This window comes from Solanum dulcamara, chromosome 7 (assembly GCF_947179165.1).
Source record: "Solanum dulcamara chromosome 7, daSolDulc1.2, whole genome shotgun sequence".
Lineage (NCBI taxonomy): Eukaryota > Viridiplantae > Streptophyta > Magnoliopsida > Solanales > Solanaceae > Solanum > Solanum dulcamara.
This window is the reverse complement of record NC_077243.1, coordinates 64,340,849-64,355,049: the sequence shown is the minus strand read 5'-3', so window position 1 is coordinate 64,355,049 and position 14,201 is coordinate 64,340,849. Positions and strand designations below refer to the sequence as shown.

Sequence of the window (14,201 nt, the reverse complement as noted above, 5' to 3'; positions counted from 1 at the left end):
GCTTAACTTCGGAGTTCTGATGGGATCCGGTGCGTTAGTGCTGGTATGATCGCATCCATCATTCCTAGCGCTCTAAATTCTATTAAACACCCCCTTCCCCTCCCAAACGCCCCGGCGTGCGCCCTGCCCTCCACGCACCGACGCACCCTGCCGCCTGTCACGCCCGTCCTTAGCGCCTCCATCGCACGTCCTAACGGCGTCTAGGCCCCGAATGTCGTGTCCGCAAAAAAATACTTGTTGTCGAGTAGACGAAACCGTGCCGAATTCCGACAAAAAGGAGGGATGCAACACGAGGACTTCCCAGGGGGTCACCCATCCTAGTACTACTCTCGCCCAAGCACGCTTAACTTCGGAGTTCTGATGGGATCCGGTGCGTTAGTGCTGGTATGATCGCATCCATCATTCCTAGCGCTCTAAATTCTATTAAACACCCCCTTCCCCTCCCAAACGCCCCGGCGTGCGCCCTGCCCTCCACGCACCGACGAACCCTGCCGCCTGTCACGCCCGTCCTAAGCGCCTCCATCGCACGTCCTAACGGCGTCTAGGCCCCGAATGTCGTGTCCGCAAAAAAATACTTGTTGTCGAGTAGACGAAACCGTGCCGAATTCCGACAAAAAGGAGGGATGCAACACGAGGACTTCCCAGGGGGTCACCCATCCTAGTACTACTCTCGCCCAAGCACGCTTAACTTCGGAGTTCTGATGGGATCCGGTGCGTTAGTGCTGGTATGATCGCATCCATCATTCCTAGCGCTCTAAATTCTATTAAACACCCCCTTCCCCTCCCAAACGCCCCGGCGTGCGCCCTGCCCTCCACGCACCGACGCACCCTGCCGCCTGTCACGCCCGTCCTTAGCGCCTCCATCGCACGTCCTAACGGCGTCTAGGCCCGAATGTCGTGTCCGCAAAAAAATACTTGTTGTCGAGTAGACGAAACCGTGCCGAATTCCGACAAAAAGGAGGGATGCAACACGAGGACTTCCCAGGGGGTCACCCATCCTAGTACTACTCTCGCCCAAGCACGCTTAACTTCGGAGTTCTGATGGGATCCGGTGCGTTAGTGCTGGTATGATCGCATCCATCATTCCTAGCGCTCTAAATTCTATTAAACACCCCCTTCCCCTCCCAAACGCCCCGGCGTGCGCCCTGCCCTCCACGCACCGACGCACCCTGCCGCCTGTCACGCCCGTCCTTAGCGCCTCCATCGCACGTCCTAACGGCGTCTAGGCCCCGAATGTCGTGTCCGCAAAAAAATACTTGTTGTCGAGTAGACGAAACCGTGCCGAATTCCGACAAAAAGGAGGGATGCAACACGAGGACTTCCCAGGGGGTCACCCATCCTAGTACTACTCTCGCCCAAGCACGCTTAACTTCGGAGTTCTGATGGGATCCGGTGCGTTAGTGCTGGTATGATCGCATCCATCATTCCTAGCGCTCTAAATTCTATTAAACACCCCCTTCCCCTCCCAAACGCCCCGGCGTGCGCCCTGCCCTCCACGCACCGACGCACCCTGCCGCCTGTCACGCCCGTCCTTAGCGCCTCCATCGCACGTCCTAACGGCGTCTAGGCCCCGAATGTCGTGTCCGCAAAAAAATACTTGTTGTCGAGTAGACGAAACCGTGCCGAATTCCGACAAAAAGGAGGGATGCAACACGAGGACTTCCCAGGGGGTCACCCATCCTAGTACTACTCTCGCCCAAGCACGCTTAACTTCGGAGTTCTGATGGGATCCGGTGCGTTAGTGCTGGTATGATCGCATCCATCATTCCTAGCGCTCTAAATTCTATTAAACACCCCCTTCCCCTCCCAAACGCCCCGGCGTGCGCCCTGCCCTCCACGCACCGACGCACCCTGCCGCCTGTCACGCCCGTCCTTAGCGCCTCCATCGCACGTCCTAACGGCGTCTAGGCCCCGAATGTCGTGTCCGCAAAAAAATACTTGTTGTCGAGTAGACGAAACCGTGCCGAATTCCGACAAAAAGGAGGGATGCAACACGAGGACTTCCCAGGGGGTCACCCATCCTAGTACTACTCTCGCCCAAGCACGCTTAACTTCGGAGTTCTGATGGGATCCGGTGCGTTAGTGCTGGTATGATCGCATCCATCATTCCTAGCGCTCTAAATTCTATTAAACACCCCCTTCCCCTCCCAAACGCCCCGGCGTGCGCCCTGCCCTCCACGCACCGACGCACCCTGCCGCCTGTCACGCCCGTCCTTAGCGCCTCCATCGCACGTCCTAACGGCGTCTAGGCCCCGAATGTCGTGTCCGCAAAAAAATACTTGTTGTCGAGTAGACGAAACCGTGCCGAATTCCGACAAAAAGGAGGGATGCAACACGAGGACTTCCCAGGGGGTCACCCATCCTAGTACTACTCTCGCCCAAGCACGCTTAACTTCGGAGTTCTGATGGGATCCGGTGCGTTAGTGCTGGTATGATCGCATCCATCATTCCTAGCGCTCTAAATTCTATTAAACACCCCCTTCCCCTCCCAAACGCCCCCGCGTGCGCCCTGCCCTCCCCGCACCGACGCACCCTGCCGCCTGTCACGCCCGTCCTTAGCGCCTCCATCGCACGTCCTAACGGCGTCTAGGCCCCGAATGTCGTGTCCGCAAAAAAATACTTGTTGTCGAGTAGACGAAACCGTGCCGAATTCCGACAAAAAGGAGGGATGCAACACGAGGACTTCCCAGGGGGTCACCCATCCTAGTACTACTCTCGCCCAAGCACGCTTAACTTCGGAGTTCTGATGGGATCCGGTGCGTTAGTGCTGGTATGATCGCATCCATCATTCCTAGCGCTCTAAATTCTATTAAACACCCCCTTCCCCTCCCAAACGCCCCGGCGTGCGCCCTGCCCTCCACGCACCGACGCACCCTGCCGCCTGTCACGCCCGTCCTTAGCGCCTCCATCGCACGTCCTAACGGCGTCTAGGCCCCGAATGTCGTGTCCGCAAAAAAATACTTGTTGTCGAGTAGACGAAACCGTGCCGAATTCCGACAAAAAGGAGGGATGCAACACGAGGACTTCCCAGGGGGTCACCCATCCTAGTACTACTCTCGCCCAAGCACGCTTAACTTCGGAGTTCTGATGGGATCCGGTGCGTTAGTGCTGGTATGATCGCATCCATCATTCCTAGCGCTCTAAATTCTATTAAACACCCCCTTCCCCTCCCAAACGCCCCGGCGTGCGCCCTGCCCTCCACGCACCGACGCACCCTGCCGCCTGTCACGCCCGTCCTTAGCGCCTCCATCGCACGTCCTAACGGCGTCTAGGCCCCGAATGTCGTGTCCGCAAAAAAATACTTGTTGTCGAGTAGACGAAACCGTGCCGAATTCCGACAAAAAGGAGGGATGCAACACGAGGACTTCCCAGGGGGTCACCCATCCTAGTACTACTCTCGCCCAAGCACGCTTAACTTCGGAGTTCTGATGGGATCCGGTGCGTTAGTGCTGGTATGATCGCATCCATCATTCCTAGCGCTCTAAATTCTATTAAACACCCACTTCCCCTCCCAAACGCACCGGCGTGCGCCCAGCCCTCCACGCACCGACGCACCCTGCCGCCTGTCACGCCCGTCCTTAGCGCCTCCATCGCACGTCCTAACGGCGTCTAGGCCCCGAATGTCGTGTCCGCAAAAAAATACTTGTTGTCGAGTAGACGAAACCGTGCCGAATTCCGACAAAAAGGAGGGATGCAACACGAGGACTTCCCAGGGGGTCACCCATCCTAGTACTACTCTCGCCCAAGCACGCTTAACTTCGGAGTTCTGATGGGATCCGGTGCGTTAGTGCTGGTATGATCGCATCCATCATTCCTAGCGCTCTAAATTCTATTAAACACCCCCTTCCCCTCCCAAACGCCCCGGCGTGCGCCCTGCCCTCCACGCACCGACGCACCCTGCCGCCTGTCACGCCCGTCCTTAGCGCCTCCATCGCACGTCCTAACGGCGTCTAGGCCCCGAATGTCGTGTCCGCAAAAAAATACTTGTTGTCGAGTAGACGAAACCGTGCCGAATTCCGACAAAAAGGAGGGATGCAACACGAGGACTTCCCAGGGGGTCACCCATCCTAGTACTACTCTCGCCCAAGCACGCTTAACTTCGGAGTTCTGATGGGATCCGGTGCGTTAGTGCTGGTATGATCGCATCCATCATTCCTAGCGCTCTAAATTCTATTAAACACCCCCTTCCCCTCCCAAACGCCCCGGCGTGCGCCCTGCCCTCCACGCACCGACGCACCCTGCCGCCTGTCACGCCCGTCCTTAGCGCCTCCATCGCACGTCCTAACGGCGTCTAGGCCCCGAATGTCGTGTCCGCAAAAAAATACTTGTTGTCGAGTAGACGAAACCGTGCCGAATTCCGACAAAAAGGAGGGATGCAACACGAGGACTTCCCAGGGGGTCACCCATCCTAGTACTACTCTCGCCCAAGCACGCTTAACTTCGGAGTTCTGATGGGATCCGGTGCGTTAGTGCTGGTATGATCGCATCCATCATTCCTAGCGCTCTAAATTCTATTAAACACCCCCTTCCCCTCCCAAACGCCCCGGCGTGCGCCCTGCCCTCCACGCACCGACGCACCCTGCCGCCTGTCACGCCCGTCCTTAGCGCCTCCATCGCACGTCCTAACGGCGTCTAGGCCCCGAATGTCGTGTCCGCAAAAAAATACTTGTTGTCGAGTAGACGAAACCGTGCCGAATTCCGACAAAAAGGAGGGATGCAACACGAGGACTTCCCAGGGGGTCACCCATCCTAGTACTACTCTCGCCCAAGCACGCTTAACTTCGGAGTTCTGATGGGATCCGGTGCGTTAGTGCTGGTATGATCGCATCCATCATTCCTAGCGCTCTAAATTCTATTAAACACCCCCTTCCCCTCCCAAACGCCCCGGCGTGCGCCCTGCCCTCCACGCACCGACGCACCCTGCCGCCTGTCACGCCCGTCCTTAGCGCCTCCATCGCACGTCCTAACGGCGTCTAGGCCCCGAATGTCGTGTCCGCAAAAAAATACTTGTTGTCGAGTAGACGAAACCGTGCCGAATTCCGACAAAAAGGAGGGATGCAACACGAGGACTTCCCAGGGGGTCACCCATCCTAGTACTACTCTCGCCCAAGCACGCTTAACTTCGGAGTTCTGATGGGATCCGGTGCGTTAGTGCTGGTATGATCGCATCCATCATTCCTAGCGCTCTAAATTCTATTAAACACCCCCTTCCCCTCCCAAACGCCCCGGCGTGCGCCCTGCCCTCCACGCACCGACGCACCCTGCCGCCTGTCACGCCCGTCCTTAGCGCCTCCATCGCACGTCCTAACGGCGTCTAGGCCCCGAATGTCGTGTCCGCAAAAAAATACTTGTTGTCGAGTAGACGAAACCGTGCCGAATTCCGACAAAAAGGAGGGATGCAACACGAGGACTTCCCAGGGGGTCACCCATCCTAGTACTACTCTCGCCCAAGCACGCTTAACTTCGGAGTTCTGATGGGATCCGGTGCGTTAGTGCTGGTATGATCGCATCCATCATTCCTAGCGCTCTAAATTCTATTAAACACCCCCTTCCCCTCCCAAACGCCCCGGCGTGCGCCCTGCCCTCCACGCACCGACGCACCCTGCCACCTGTCACGCCCGTCCTTAGCGCCTCCATCGCACGTCCTAACGGCGTCTAGGCCCCGAATGTCGTGTCCGCAAAAAAATACTTGTTGTCGAGTAGACGAAACCGTGCCGAATTCCGACAAAAAGGAGGGATGCAACACGAGGACTTCCCAGGGGGTCACCCATCCTAGTACTACTCTCGCCCAAGCACGCTTAACTTCGGAGTTCTGATGGGATCCGGTGCGTTAGTGCTGGTATGATCGCATCCATCATTCCTAGCGCTCTAAATTCTATTAAACACCCCCTTCCCCTCCCAAACGCCCCGGCGTGCGCCCTGCCCTCCACGCACCGACGCACCCTGCCGCCTGTCACGCCCGTCCTTAGCGCCTCCATCGCACGTCCTAACGGCGTCTAGGCCCCGAATGTCGTGTCCGCAAAAAAATACTTGTTGTCGAGTAGACGAAACCGTGCCGAATTCCGACAAAAAGGAGGGATGCAACACGAGGACTTCCCAGGGGGTCACCCATCCTAGTACTACTCTCGCCCAAGCACGCTTAACTTCGGAGTTCTGATGGGATCCGGTGCGTTAGTGCTGGTATGATCGCATCCATCATTCCTAGCGCTCTAAATTCTATTAAACACCCCCTTCCCCTCCCAAACGCCCCGGCGTGCGCCCTGCCCTCCACGCACCGACGCACCCTGCCGCCTGTCACGCCCGTCCTTAGCGCCTCCATCGCACGTCCTAACGGCGTCTAGGCCCCGAATGTCGTGTCCGCAAAAAAATACTTGTTGTCGAGTAGACGAAACCGTGCCGAATTCCGACAAAAAGGAGGGATGCAACACGAGGACTTCCCAGGGGGTCACCCATCCTAGTACTACTCTCGCCCAAGCACGCTTAACTTCGGAGTTCTGATGGGATCCGGTGCGTTAGTGCTGGTATGATCGCATCCATCATTCCTAGCGCTCTAAATTCTATTAAACACCCCCTTCCCCTCCCAAACGCCCCGGCGTGCGCCCTGCCCTCCACGCACCGACGCACCCTGCCGCCTGTCACGCCCGTCCTTAGCGCCTCCATCGCACGTCCTAACGGCGTCTAGGCCCCGAATGTCGTGTCCGCAAAAAAATACTTGTTGTCGAGTAGACGAAACCGTGCCGAATTCCGACAAAAAGGAGGGATGCAACACGAGGACTTCCCAGGGGGTCACCCATCCTAGTACTACTCTCGCCCAAGCACGCTTAACTTCGGAGTTCTGATGGGATCCGGTGCGTTAGTGCTGGTATGATCGCATCCATCATTCCTAGCGCTCTAAATTCTATTAAACACCCCCTTCCCCTCCCAAACGCCCCGGCGTGCGCCCTGCCCTCCACGCACCGACGCACCCTGCCGCCTGTCACGCCCGTCCTTAGCGCCTCCATCGCACGTCCTAACGGCGTCTAGGCCCCGAATGTCGTGTCCGCAAAAAAATACTTGTTGTCGAGTAGACGAAACCGTGCCGAATTCCGACAAAAAGGAGGGGATGCAACACGAGGACTTCCCAGGGGGTCACCCATCCTAGTACTACTCTCGCCCAAGCACGCTTAACTTCGGAGTTCTGATGGGATCCGGTGCGTTAGTGCTGGTATGATCGCATCCATCATTCCTAGCGCTCTAAATTCTATTAAACACCCCCTTCCCCTCCCAAACGCCCCGGCGTGCGCCCTGCCCTCCACGCACCGACGCACCCTGCCGCCTGTCACGCCCGTCCTTAGCGCCTCCATCGCACGTCCTAACGGCGTCTAGGCCCCGAATGTCGTGTCCGCAAAAAAATACTTGTTGTCGAGTAGACGAAACCGTGCCGAATTCCGACAAAAAGGAGGGATGCAACACGAGGACTTCCCAGGGGGTCACCCATCCTAGTACTACTCTCGCCCAAGCACGCTTAACTTCGGAGTTCTGATGGGATCCGGTGCGTTAGTGCTGGTATGATCGCATCCATCATTCCTAGCGCTCTAAATTCTATTAAACACCCCCTTCCCCTCCCAAACGCCCCGGCGTGCGCCCTGCCCTCCACGCACCGACGCACCCTGCCGCCTGTCACGCCCGTCCTTAGCGCCTCCATCGCACGTCCTAACGGCGTCTAGGCCCCGAATGTCGTGTCCGCAAAAAAATACTTGTTGTCGAGTAGACGAAACCGTGCCGAATTCCGACAAAAAGGAGGGATGCAACACGAGGACTTCCCAGGGGGTCACCCATCCTAGTACTACTCTCGCCCAAGCACGCTTAACTTCGGAGTTCTGATGGGATCCGGTGCGTTAGTGCTGGTATGATCGCATCCATCATTCCTAGCGCTCTAAATTCTATTAAACACCCCCTTCCCCTCCCAAACGCCCCGGCGTGCGCCCTGCCCTCCACGCACCGACGCACCCTGCCACCTGTCACGCCCGTCCTTAGCGCCTCCATCGCACGTCCTAACGGCGTCTAGGCCCCGAATGTCGTGTCCGCAAAAAAATACTTGTTGTCGAGTAGACGAAACCGTGCCGAATTCCGACAAAAAGGAGGGATGCAACACGAGGACTTCCCAGGGGGTCACCCATCCTAGTACTACTCTCGCCCAAGCACGCTTAACTTCGGAGTTCTGATGGGATCCGGTGCGTTAGTGCTGGTATGATCGCATCCATCATTCCTAGCGCTCTAAATTCTATTAAACACCCCCTTCCCCTCCCAAACGCCCCGGCGTGCGCCCTGCCCTCCACGCACCGACGCACCCTGCCGCCTGTCACGCCCGTCCTTAGCGCCTCCATCGCACGTCCTAACGGCGTCTAGGCCCCGAATGTCGTGTCCGCAAAAAAATACTTGTTGTCGAGTAGACGAAACCGTGCCGAATTCCGACAAAAAGGAGGGATGCAACACGAGGACTTCCCAGGGGGTCACCCATCCTAGTACTACTCTCGCCCAAGCATGCTTAACTTCGGAGTTCTGATGGGATCCGGTGCGTTAGTGCTGGTATGATCGCATCCATCATTCCTAGCGCTCTAAATTCTATTAAACACCCCCTTCCCCTCCCAAACTCCCCGGCGTGCGCCCTGCCCTCCACGCACCGACGCACCCTGCCGCCTGTCACGCCCGTCCTTAGCGCCTCCATCGCACGTCCTAACGGCGTCTAGGCCCCGAATGTCGTGTCCGCAAAAAAATACTTGTTGTCGAGTAGACGAAACCGTGCCGAATTCCGACAAAAAGGAGGGATGCAACACGAGGACTTCCCAGGGGGTCACCCATCCTAGTACTACTCTCGCCCAAGCACGCTTAACTTCGGAGTTCTGATGGGATCCGGTGCGTTAGTGCTGGTATGATCGCATCCATCATTCCTAGCGCTCTAAATTCTATTAAACACCCCCTTCCCCTCCCAAACGCCCCGGCGTGCGCCCTGCCCTCCACGCACCGACGCACCCTGCCGCCTGTCACGCCCGTCCTTAGCGCCTCCATCGCACGTCCTAACGGCGTCTAGGCCCCGAATGTCGTGTCCGCAAAAAAATACTTGTTGTCGAGTAGACGAAACCGTGCCGAATTCCGACAAAAAGGAGGGATGCAACACGAGGACTTCCCAGGGGGTCACCCATCCTAGTACTACTCTCGCCCAAGCACGCTTAACTTCGGAGTTCTGATGGGATCCGGTGCGTTAGTGCTGGTATGATCGCATCCATCATTCTAGCGCTCTAAATTCTATTAAACACCCCCCTTCCCCTCCCAAACGCCCCGGCGTGCGCCCTGCCCTCCACGCACCGACGCACCCCTGCCGCCTGTCACGCCCGTCCTTAGCGCCTCCATCGCACGTCCTAACGGCGTCTAGGCCCCGAATGTCGTGTCCGCAAAAAAATACTTGTTGTCGAGTAGACGAAACCGTGCCGAATTCCGACAAAAAGGAGGGATGCAACACGAGGACTTCCCAGGGGGTCACCCATCCTAGTACTACTCTCGCCCAAGCACGCTTAACTTCGGAGTTCTGATGGGATCCGGTGCGTTAGTGCTGGTATGATCGCATCCATCATTCCTAGCGCTCTAAATTCTATTAAACACCCCCCCTTCCCCTCCCAAACGCCCCGGCGTGCGCCCGGCCCTCCACGCACCGACGCACCCCTGCCGCCTGTCACGCCGTCCTTAGCGCCTCCATCGCACGTCCTAACGGCGTCTAGGCCCCGAATGTCGTGTCCGCAAAAAAATACTTGTTGTCGAGTAGACGAAACCGTGCCGAATACCCGACAAAAAGGAGGGATGCAACACGAGGACTTCCCAGGGGGTCACCCATCCTAGTACTACTCTCGCCCAAGCACGCTTAACTTCGGAGTTCTGATGGGATCCGGTGCGTTAGTGCTGGTATGATCGCATCCATCATTCCTAGCGCTCTAAATTCTATTAAACACCCCCTTCCCCTCCCAAACGCCCCGGCGTGCGCCCTGCCCTCCACGCACCGACGCACCCTGCCCGCCTGTCACGCCCGTCCTTAGCGCCTCCATCGCACGTCCTAACGGCGTCTAGGCCCCGAATGTCGTGTCCGCAAAAAAATACTTGTTGTCGAGTAGACGAAACCGTGCCGAATTCCCGACAAAAAGGAGGGATGCAACACGAGGACTTCCCAGGGGGTCACCCATCCTAGTACTACTCTCGCCCAAGCACGCTTAACCTTCGGAGTTCTGATGGGATCCGGTGCGTTAGTGCTGGTATGATCGCATCCATCATTCCTAGCGCTCTAAATTCTATTAAACACCCCCTTCCCCTCCCAAACGCCCCGGCGTGCGCCCCAGCCCTCCACGCACCCGACGCACGCCTGCCGCCTGTCACGCCCGTCCTTAGCGCCTCCATCGCACGTCCTAACGGCGTCTAGGCCCCGAATGTCGTGTCCGCAAAAAAATACTTGTTGTCGAGTAGACGAAACCGTGCCGAATTCCGACAAAAAGGAGGGATGCAACACGAGGACTTCCCAGGGGGTCACCCATCCTAGTACTACTCTCGCCCAAGCACGCTTAACTTCGGAGTTCTGATGGGATCCGGTGCGTTAGTGCTGGTATGATCGCATCCATCATTCCTAGCGCTCTAAATTCTATTAAACACCCCCCTTCCCCTCCCAAACGCCCCGGCGTGCGCCCTGCCCTCCACGCACCGACGCACCCTGCCCGCCTGTCACGCCCGTCCTTAGCGCCTCCATCGCACGTCCTAACGGCGTCTAGGCCCCGAATGTCGTGTCCGCAAAAAAATACTTGTTGTCGAGTAGACGAAACCGTGCCGAATTCCGACAAAAAGGAGGGATGCAACACGAGGACTTCCCAGGGGGTCACCCATCCTAGTACTACTCTCGCCCAAGCACGCTTAACTTCGGAGTTCTGATGGGAGGGTAACTTCGGAGTTCTGATGGGATCCGGTGCGTTAGTGCTGGTATGATCGCATCCATCATTCCTAGCGCTCTAAATTCTATTAAACACCCCCCTTCCCCTCCCAAACGCCCCGGCGTGCGCCCTGCCCTCCACGCACCGACGCACCCCTGCCGCCTGTCACGCCCGTCCTTAGCGCCTCCATCGCACGTCCTAACCGGCGTCTAGGCCCCGAATGTCGTGTCCGCAAAAAAATACTTGTTGTCGAGTAGACGAAACCGTGCCGAATTCCGACAAAAAGGAGGGATGCAACACGAGGACTTCCGATGCAACACGAGGACTTCCCAGGGGGTCACCCATCCTAGTACTACTCTCGCCCAAGCACGCTTAACTTCGGAGTTCTGATGGGATCCGGTGCGTTAGTGCTGGTATGATCGCATCCATCATTCCTAGCGCTCTAAATTCTATTAAACACCCCCTTCCCCTCCCAAACGCCCCGGCGTGCGCCCTGCCCTCCACGCACCGACGCACCCTGCCGCCTGTCACGCCCGTCCTTAGCGCCTCCATCGCACGTCCTAACGGCGTCTAGGCCCCGAATGTCGTGTCCGCAAAAAAATACTTGTTGTCGAGTAGACGAAACCGTGCCGAATTCCGACAAAAAGGAGGGATGCAACACGAGGACTTCCCAGGGGGTCACCCATCCTAGTACTACTCTCGCCCAAGCACGCTTAACTTCGGAGTTCTGATGGGATCCGGTGCGTTAGTGCTGGTATGATCGCATCCATCATTCCTAGCGCTCTAAATTCTATTAAACACCCCCTTCCCCTCCCAAACGCCCCGGCGTGCGCCCTGCCCTCCACGCACCGACGAACCCTGCCGCCTGTCACGCCCGTCCTAAGCGCCTCCATCGCACGTCCTAACGGCGTCTAGGCCCCGAATGTCGTGTCCGCAAAAAAATACTTGTTGTCGAGTAGACGAAACCGTGCCGAATTCCGACAAAAAGGAGGGATGCAACACGAGGACTTCCCAGGGGGTCACCCATCCTAGTACTACTCTCGCCCAAGCACGCTTAACTTCGGAGTTCTGATGGGATCCGGTGCGTTAGTGCTGGTATGATCGCATCCATCATTCCTAGCGCTCTAAATTCTATTAAACACCCCCTTCCCCTCCCAAACGCCCCGGCGTGCGCCCTGCCCTCCACGCACCGACGCACCCTGCCGCCTGTCACGCCCGTCCTTAGCGCCTCCATCGCACGTCCTAACGGCGTCTAGGCCCCGAATGTCGTGTCCGCAAAAAAATACTTGTTGTCGAGTAGACGAAACCGTGCCGAATTCCGACAAAAAGGAGGGATGCAACACGAGGACTTCCCAGGGGGTCACCCATCCTAGTACTACTCTCGCCCAAGCACGCTTAACTTCGGAGTTCTGATGGGATCCGGTGCGTTAGTGCTGGTATGATCGCATCCATCATTCCTAGCGCTCTAAATTCTATTAAACACCCCCTTCCCCTCCCAAACGCCCCGGCGTGCGCCCTGCCCTCCACGCACCGACGCACCCTGCCGCCTGTCACGCCCGTCCTTAGCGCCTCCATCGCACGTCCTAACGGCGTCTAGGCCCCGAATGTCGTGTCCGCAAAAAAATACTTGTTGTCGAGTAGACGAAACCGTGCCGAATTCCGACAAAAAGGAGGGATGCAACACGAGGACTTCCAGGGGGTCACCCATCCTAGTACTACTCTCGCCCAAGCACGCTTAACTTCGGAGTTCTGATGGGATCCGGTGCGTTAGTGCTGGTATGATCGCATCCATCATTCCTAGCGCTCTAAATTCTATTAAACACCCCCTTCCCCTCCCAAACGCCCCGGCGTGCGCCCTGCCCTCCACGCACCGACGAACCCTGCCGCCTGTCACGCCCGTCCTAAGCGCCTCCATCGCACGTCCTAACGGCGTCTAGGCCCCCGAATGTCGTGTCCGCAAAAAAATACTTGTTGTCGAGTAGACGAAACCGTGCCGAATTCCGACAAAAAGGAGGGATGCAACACGAGGACTTCCCAGGGGGTCACCCATCCTAGTACTACTCTCGCCCAAGCACGCTTAACTTCGGAGTTCTGATGGGATCCGGTGCGTTAGTGCTGGTATGATCGCATCCATCATTCCTAGCGCTCTAAATTCTATTAAACAACCCCTTCCCCTCCCAAACGCCCCGGCGTGCGCCCTGCCCTCCACGCACCGACGCACCCTGCCGCCTGTCACGCCCGTCCTTAGCGCCTCCATCGCACGTCCTAACGGCGTCTAGGCCCCGAATGTCGTGTCCGCAAAAAAATACTTGTTGTCGAGTAGACGAAACCGTGCCGAATTCCGACAAAAAGGAGGGATGCAACACGAGGACTTCCCAGGGGGTCACCCATCCTAGTACTACTCTCGCCCAAGCACGCTTAACTTCGGAGTTCTGATGGGATCCGGTGCGTTAGTGCTGGTATGATCGCATCCATCATTCCTAGCGCTCTAAATTCTATTAAACACCCCCTTCCCCTCCCAAACGCCCCGGCGTGCGCCCTGCCCTCCACGCACCGACGCACCCTGCCGCCTGTCACGCCCGTCCTTAGCGCCTCCATCGCACGTCCTAACGGCGTCTAGGCCCCGAATGTCGTGTCCGCAAAAAAATACTTGTTGTCGAGTAGACGAAACCGTGCCGAATTCCGACAAAAAGGAGGGATGCAACACGAGGACTTCCCAGGGGGTCACCCATCCTAGTACTACTCTCGCCCAAGCACGCTTAACTTCGGAGTTCTGATGGGATCCGGTGCGTTAGTGCTGGTATGATCGCATCCATCATTCCTAGCGCTCTAAATTCTATTAAACACCCCCTTCCCCTCCCAAACGCCCCGGCGTGCGCCCTGCCCTCCACGCACCGACGCACCCTGCCGCCTGTCACGCCCGTCCTAAGCGCCTCCATCGCACGTCCTAACGGCGTCTAGGCCCCGAATGTCGTGTCCCGCAAAAAAATACTTGTTGTCGAGTAGACGAAACCGTGCCGAATTCCGACAAAAAGGAGGGATGCAACACGAGGACTTCCCAGGGGGTCACCCATCCTAGTACTACTCTCGCCCAAGCACGCTTAACTTCGGAGTTCTGATGGGATCCGGTGCGTTAGTGCTGGTATGATCGCATCCATCATTCCTAGCGCTCTAAATTCTATTAAACACCCCCTTCCCCTCCCAAACGCCCCGGCGTGCGCCCTGCCCTCCACGCACCGACGCACCCTGCCGCCTGTC

The 14,201-nt window shown here is 57.5% G+C and overlaps 40 non-coding genes and 1 pseudogene across 40 annotated transcripts; all 41 read right to left on the bottom strand.

Annotated features, from left to right (window-relative positions):
* Nucleotides 1-279: 279 nt before the first annotated feature.
* On the bottom strand, nucleotides 280-398 carry LOC129897363 (5S ribosomal RNA). The gene has a single exon (XR_008768456.1). It is a non-coding gene; the product is annotated as a 5S ribosomal RNA (ribosomal RNA).
* Nucleotides 399-620: 222 nt separating this feature from the next.
* Nucleotides 621-739, bottom strand: LOC129897362 (5S ribosomal RNA). Its single transcript, XR_008768455.1, has one exon. It is a non-coding gene; the product is annotated as a 5S ribosomal RNA (ribosomal RNA).
* A 221-nt stretch (nucleotides 740-960) lies between these two features.
* Nucleotides 961-1,079, bottom strand: LOC129897361 (5S ribosomal RNA). Its single transcript, XR_008768454.1, has one exon. It is a non-coding gene; the product is annotated as a 5S ribosomal RNA (ribosomal RNA).
* A 222-nt stretch (nucleotides 1,080-1,301) lies between these two features.
* On the bottom strand, nucleotides 1,302-1,420 carry LOC129897359 (5S ribosomal RNA). Its single transcript, XR_008768453.1, has one exon. It is a non-coding gene; the product is annotated as a 5S ribosomal RNA (ribosomal RNA).
* Nucleotides 1,421-1,642: 222 nt separating this feature from the next.
* On the bottom strand, nucleotides 1,643-1,761 carry LOC129897358 (5S ribosomal RNA). Its single transcript, XR_008768452.1, has one exon. It is a non-coding gene; the product is annotated as a 5S ribosomal RNA (ribosomal RNA).
* Nucleotides 1,762-1,983: 222 nt separating this feature from the next.
* Nucleotides 1,984-2,102, bottom strand: LOC129897357 (5S ribosomal RNA). The gene has a single exon (XR_008768451.1). It is a non-coding gene; the product is annotated as a 5S ribosomal RNA (ribosomal RNA).
* Nucleotides 2,103-2,324: 222 nt separating this feature from the next.
* On the bottom strand, nucleotides 2,325-2,443 carry LOC129897356 (5S ribosomal RNA). The gene has a single exon (XR_008768450.1). It is a non-coding gene; the product is annotated as a 5S ribosomal RNA (ribosomal RNA).
* A 222-nt stretch (nucleotides 2,444-2,665) lies between these two features.
* LOC129897355 (5S ribosomal RNA) lies at nucleotides 2,666-2,784 on the bottom strand. The gene has a single exon (XR_008768449.1). It is a non-coding gene; the product is annotated as a 5S ribosomal RNA (ribosomal RNA).
* A 222-nt stretch (nucleotides 2,785-3,006) lies between these two features.
* On the bottom strand, nucleotides 3,007-3,125 carry LOC129897353 (5S ribosomal RNA). The gene has a single exon (XR_008768447.1). It is a non-coding gene; the product is annotated as a 5S ribosomal RNA (ribosomal RNA).
* A 222-nt stretch (nucleotides 3,126-3,347) lies between these two features.
* On the bottom strand, nucleotides 3,348-3,466 carry LOC129897352 (5S ribosomal RNA). The gene has a single exon (XR_008768446.1). It is a non-coding gene; the product is annotated as a 5S ribosomal RNA (ribosomal RNA).
* Nucleotides 3,467-3,688: 222 nt separating this feature from the next.
* Nucleotides 3,689-3,807, bottom strand: LOC129897351 (5S ribosomal RNA). Its single transcript, XR_008768445.1, has one exon. It is a non-coding gene; the product is annotated as a 5S ribosomal RNA (ribosomal RNA).
* Nucleotides 3,808-4,029: 222 nt separating this feature from the next.
* On the bottom strand, nucleotides 4,030-4,148 carry LOC129897350 (5S ribosomal RNA). The gene has a single exon (XR_008768444.1). It is a non-coding gene; the product is annotated as a 5S ribosomal RNA (ribosomal RNA).
* A 222-nt stretch (nucleotides 4,149-4,370) lies between these two features.
* Nucleotides 4,371-4,489, bottom strand: LOC129897349 (5S ribosomal RNA). Its single transcript, XR_008768443.1, has one exon. It is a non-coding gene; the product is annotated as a 5S ribosomal RNA (ribosomal RNA).
* A 222-nt stretch (nucleotides 4,490-4,711) lies between these two features.
* LOC129897348 (5S ribosomal RNA) lies at nucleotides 4,712-4,830 on the bottom strand. Its single transcript, XR_008768442.1, has one exon. It is a non-coding gene; the product is annotated as a 5S ribosomal RNA (ribosomal RNA).
* Nucleotides 4,831-5,052: 222 nt separating this feature from the next.
* LOC129897347 (5S ribosomal RNA) lies at nucleotides 5,053-5,171 on the bottom strand. The gene has a single exon (XR_008768441.1). It is a non-coding gene; the product is annotated as a 5S ribosomal RNA (ribosomal RNA).
* A 222-nt stretch (nucleotides 5,172-5,393) lies between these two features.
* On the bottom strand, nucleotides 5,394-5,512 carry LOC129897346 (5S ribosomal RNA). The gene has a single exon (XR_008768440.1). It is a non-coding gene; the product is annotated as a 5S ribosomal RNA (ribosomal RNA).
* A 222-nt stretch (nucleotides 5,513-5,734) lies between these two features.
* On the bottom strand, nucleotides 5,735-5,853 carry LOC129897345 (5S ribosomal RNA). Its single transcript, XR_008768439.1, has one exon. It is a non-coding gene; the product is annotated as a 5S ribosomal RNA (ribosomal RNA).
* A 222-nt stretch (nucleotides 5,854-6,075) lies between these two features.
* On the bottom strand, nucleotides 6,076-6,194 carry LOC129897343 (5S ribosomal RNA). The gene has a single exon (XR_008768438.1). It is a non-coding gene; the product is annotated as a 5S ribosomal RNA (ribosomal RNA).
* Nucleotides 6,195-6,416: 222 nt separating this feature from the next.
* Nucleotides 6,417-6,535, bottom strand: LOC129897341 (5S ribosomal RNA). Its single transcript, XR_008768436.1, has one exon. It is a non-coding gene; the product is annotated as a 5S ribosomal RNA (ribosomal RNA).
* Nucleotides 6,536-6,757: 222 nt separating this feature from the next.
* LOC129897340 (5S ribosomal RNA) lies at nucleotides 6,758-6,876 on the bottom strand. Its single transcript, XR_008768435.1, has one exon. It is a non-coding gene; the product is annotated as a 5S ribosomal RNA (ribosomal RNA).
* A 223-nt stretch (nucleotides 6,877-7,099) lies between these two features.
* Nucleotides 7,100-7,218, bottom strand: LOC129897339 (5S ribosomal RNA). The gene has a single exon (XR_008768434.1). It is a non-coding gene; the product is annotated as a 5S ribosomal RNA (ribosomal RNA).
* Nucleotides 7,219-7,440: 222 nt separating this feature from the next.
* LOC129897338 (5S ribosomal RNA) lies at nucleotides 7,441-7,559 on the bottom strand. Its single transcript, XR_008768433.1, has one exon. It is a non-coding gene; the product is annotated as a 5S ribosomal RNA (ribosomal RNA).
* Nucleotides 7,560-7,781: 222 nt separating this feature from the next.
* Nucleotides 7,782-7,900, bottom strand: LOC129897337 (5S ribosomal RNA). Its single transcript, XR_008768432.1, has one exon. It is a non-coding gene; the product is annotated as a 5S ribosomal RNA (ribosomal RNA).
* A 222-nt stretch (nucleotides 7,901-8,122) lies between these two features.
* Nucleotides 8,123-8,241, bottom strand: LOC129897336 (5S ribosomal RNA). Its single transcript, XR_008768431.1, has one exon. It is a non-coding gene; the product is annotated as a 5S ribosomal RNA (ribosomal RNA).
* Nucleotides 8,242-8,463: 222 nt separating this feature from the next.
* On the bottom strand, nucleotides 8,464-8,582 carry LOC129897504 (5S ribosomal RNA). The gene has a single exon (XR_008768591.1). It is a non-coding gene; the product is annotated as a 5S ribosomal RNA (ribosomal RNA).
* Nucleotides 8,583-8,804: 222 nt separating this feature from the next.
* On the bottom strand, nucleotides 8,805-8,923 carry LOC129897335 (5S ribosomal RNA). The gene has a single exon (XR_008768430.1). It is a non-coding gene; the product is annotated as a 5S ribosomal RNA (ribosomal RNA).
* A 222-nt stretch (nucleotides 8,924-9,145) lies between these two features.
* Nucleotides 9,146-9,264, bottom strand: LOC129897334 (5S ribosomal RNA). Its single transcript, XR_008768429.1, has one exon. It is a non-coding gene; the product is annotated as a 5S ribosomal RNA (ribosomal RNA).
* Nucleotides 9,265-9,487: 223 nt separating this feature from the next.
* Nucleotides 9,488-9,606, bottom strand: LOC129897333 (5S ribosomal RNA). Its single transcript, XR_008768428.1, has one exon. It is a non-coding gene; the product is annotated as a 5S ribosomal RNA (ribosomal RNA).
* Nucleotides 9,607-9,831: 225 nt separating this feature from the next.
* On the bottom strand, nucleotides 9,832-9,950 carry LOC129897332 (5S ribosomal RNA). Its single transcript, XR_008768427.1, has one exon. It is a non-coding gene; the product is annotated as a 5S ribosomal RNA (ribosomal RNA).
* Nucleotides 9,951-10,174: 224 nt separating this feature from the next.
* LOC129897646 (5S ribosomal RNA) lies at nucleotides 10,175-10,294 on the bottom strand. The gene has a single exon (XR_008768724.1). It is a non-coding gene; the product is annotated as a 5S ribosomal RNA (ribosomal RNA).
* Nucleotides 10,295-10,519: 225 nt separating this feature from the next.
* LOC129897330 (5S ribosomal RNA) lies at nucleotides 10,520-10,638 on the bottom strand. Its single transcript, XR_008768425.1, has one exon. It is a non-coding gene; the product is annotated as a 5S ribosomal RNA (ribosomal RNA).
* A 224-nt stretch (nucleotides 10,639-10,862) lies between these two features.
* LOC129897724 (5S ribosomal RNA) lies at nucleotides 10,863-11,006 on the bottom strand (annotated as a pseudogene).
* A 245-nt stretch (nucleotides 11,007-11,251) lies between these two features.
* Nucleotides 11,252-11,370, bottom strand: LOC129897608 (5S ribosomal RNA). Its single transcript, XR_008768689.1, has one exon. It is a non-coding gene; the product is annotated as a 5S ribosomal RNA (ribosomal RNA).
* Nucleotides 11,371-11,592: 222 nt separating this feature from the next.
* LOC129897329 (5S ribosomal RNA) lies at nucleotides 11,593-11,711 on the bottom strand. Its single transcript, XR_008768424.1, has one exon. It is a non-coding gene; the product is annotated as a 5S ribosomal RNA (ribosomal RNA).
* A 222-nt stretch (nucleotides 11,712-11,933) lies between these two features.
* Nucleotides 11,934-12,052, bottom strand: LOC129897327 (5S ribosomal RNA). Its single transcript, XR_008768423.1, has one exon. It is a non-coding gene; the product is annotated as a 5S ribosomal RNA (ribosomal RNA).
* A 222-nt stretch (nucleotides 12,053-12,274) lies between these two features.
* LOC129897326 (5S ribosomal RNA) lies at nucleotides 12,275-12,393 on the bottom strand. Its single transcript, XR_008768422.1, has one exon. It is a non-coding gene; the product is annotated as a 5S ribosomal RNA (ribosomal RNA).
* A 222-nt stretch (nucleotides 12,394-12,615) lies between these two features.
* On the bottom strand, nucleotides 12,616-12,733 carry LOC129897620 (5S ribosomal RNA). The gene has a single exon (XR_008768700.1). It is a non-coding gene; the product is annotated as a 5S ribosomal RNA (ribosomal RNA).
* Nucleotides 12,734-12,956: 223 nt separating this feature from the next.
* Nucleotides 12,957-13,075, bottom strand: LOC129897325 (5S ribosomal RNA). Its single transcript, XR_008768421.1, has one exon. It is a non-coding gene; the product is annotated as a 5S ribosomal RNA (ribosomal RNA).
* A 222-nt stretch (nucleotides 13,076-13,297) lies between these two features.
* LOC129897324 (5S ribosomal RNA) lies at nucleotides 13,298-13,416 on the bottom strand. Its single transcript, XR_008768420.1, has one exon. It is a non-coding gene; the product is annotated as a 5S ribosomal RNA (ribosomal RNA).
* Nucleotides 13,417-13,638: 222 nt separating this feature from the next.
* On the bottom strand, nucleotides 13,639-13,757 carry LOC129897323 (5S ribosomal RNA). The gene has a single exon (XR_008768419.1). It is a non-coding gene; the product is annotated as a 5S ribosomal RNA (ribosomal RNA).
* A 223-nt stretch (nucleotides 13,758-13,980) lies between these two features.
* LOC129897322 (5S ribosomal RNA) lies at nucleotides 13,981-14,099 on the bottom strand. Its single transcript, XR_008768418.1, has one exon. It is a non-coding gene; the product is annotated as a 5S ribosomal RNA (ribosomal RNA).
* Nucleotides 14,100-14,201: the final 102 nt, after the last annotated feature.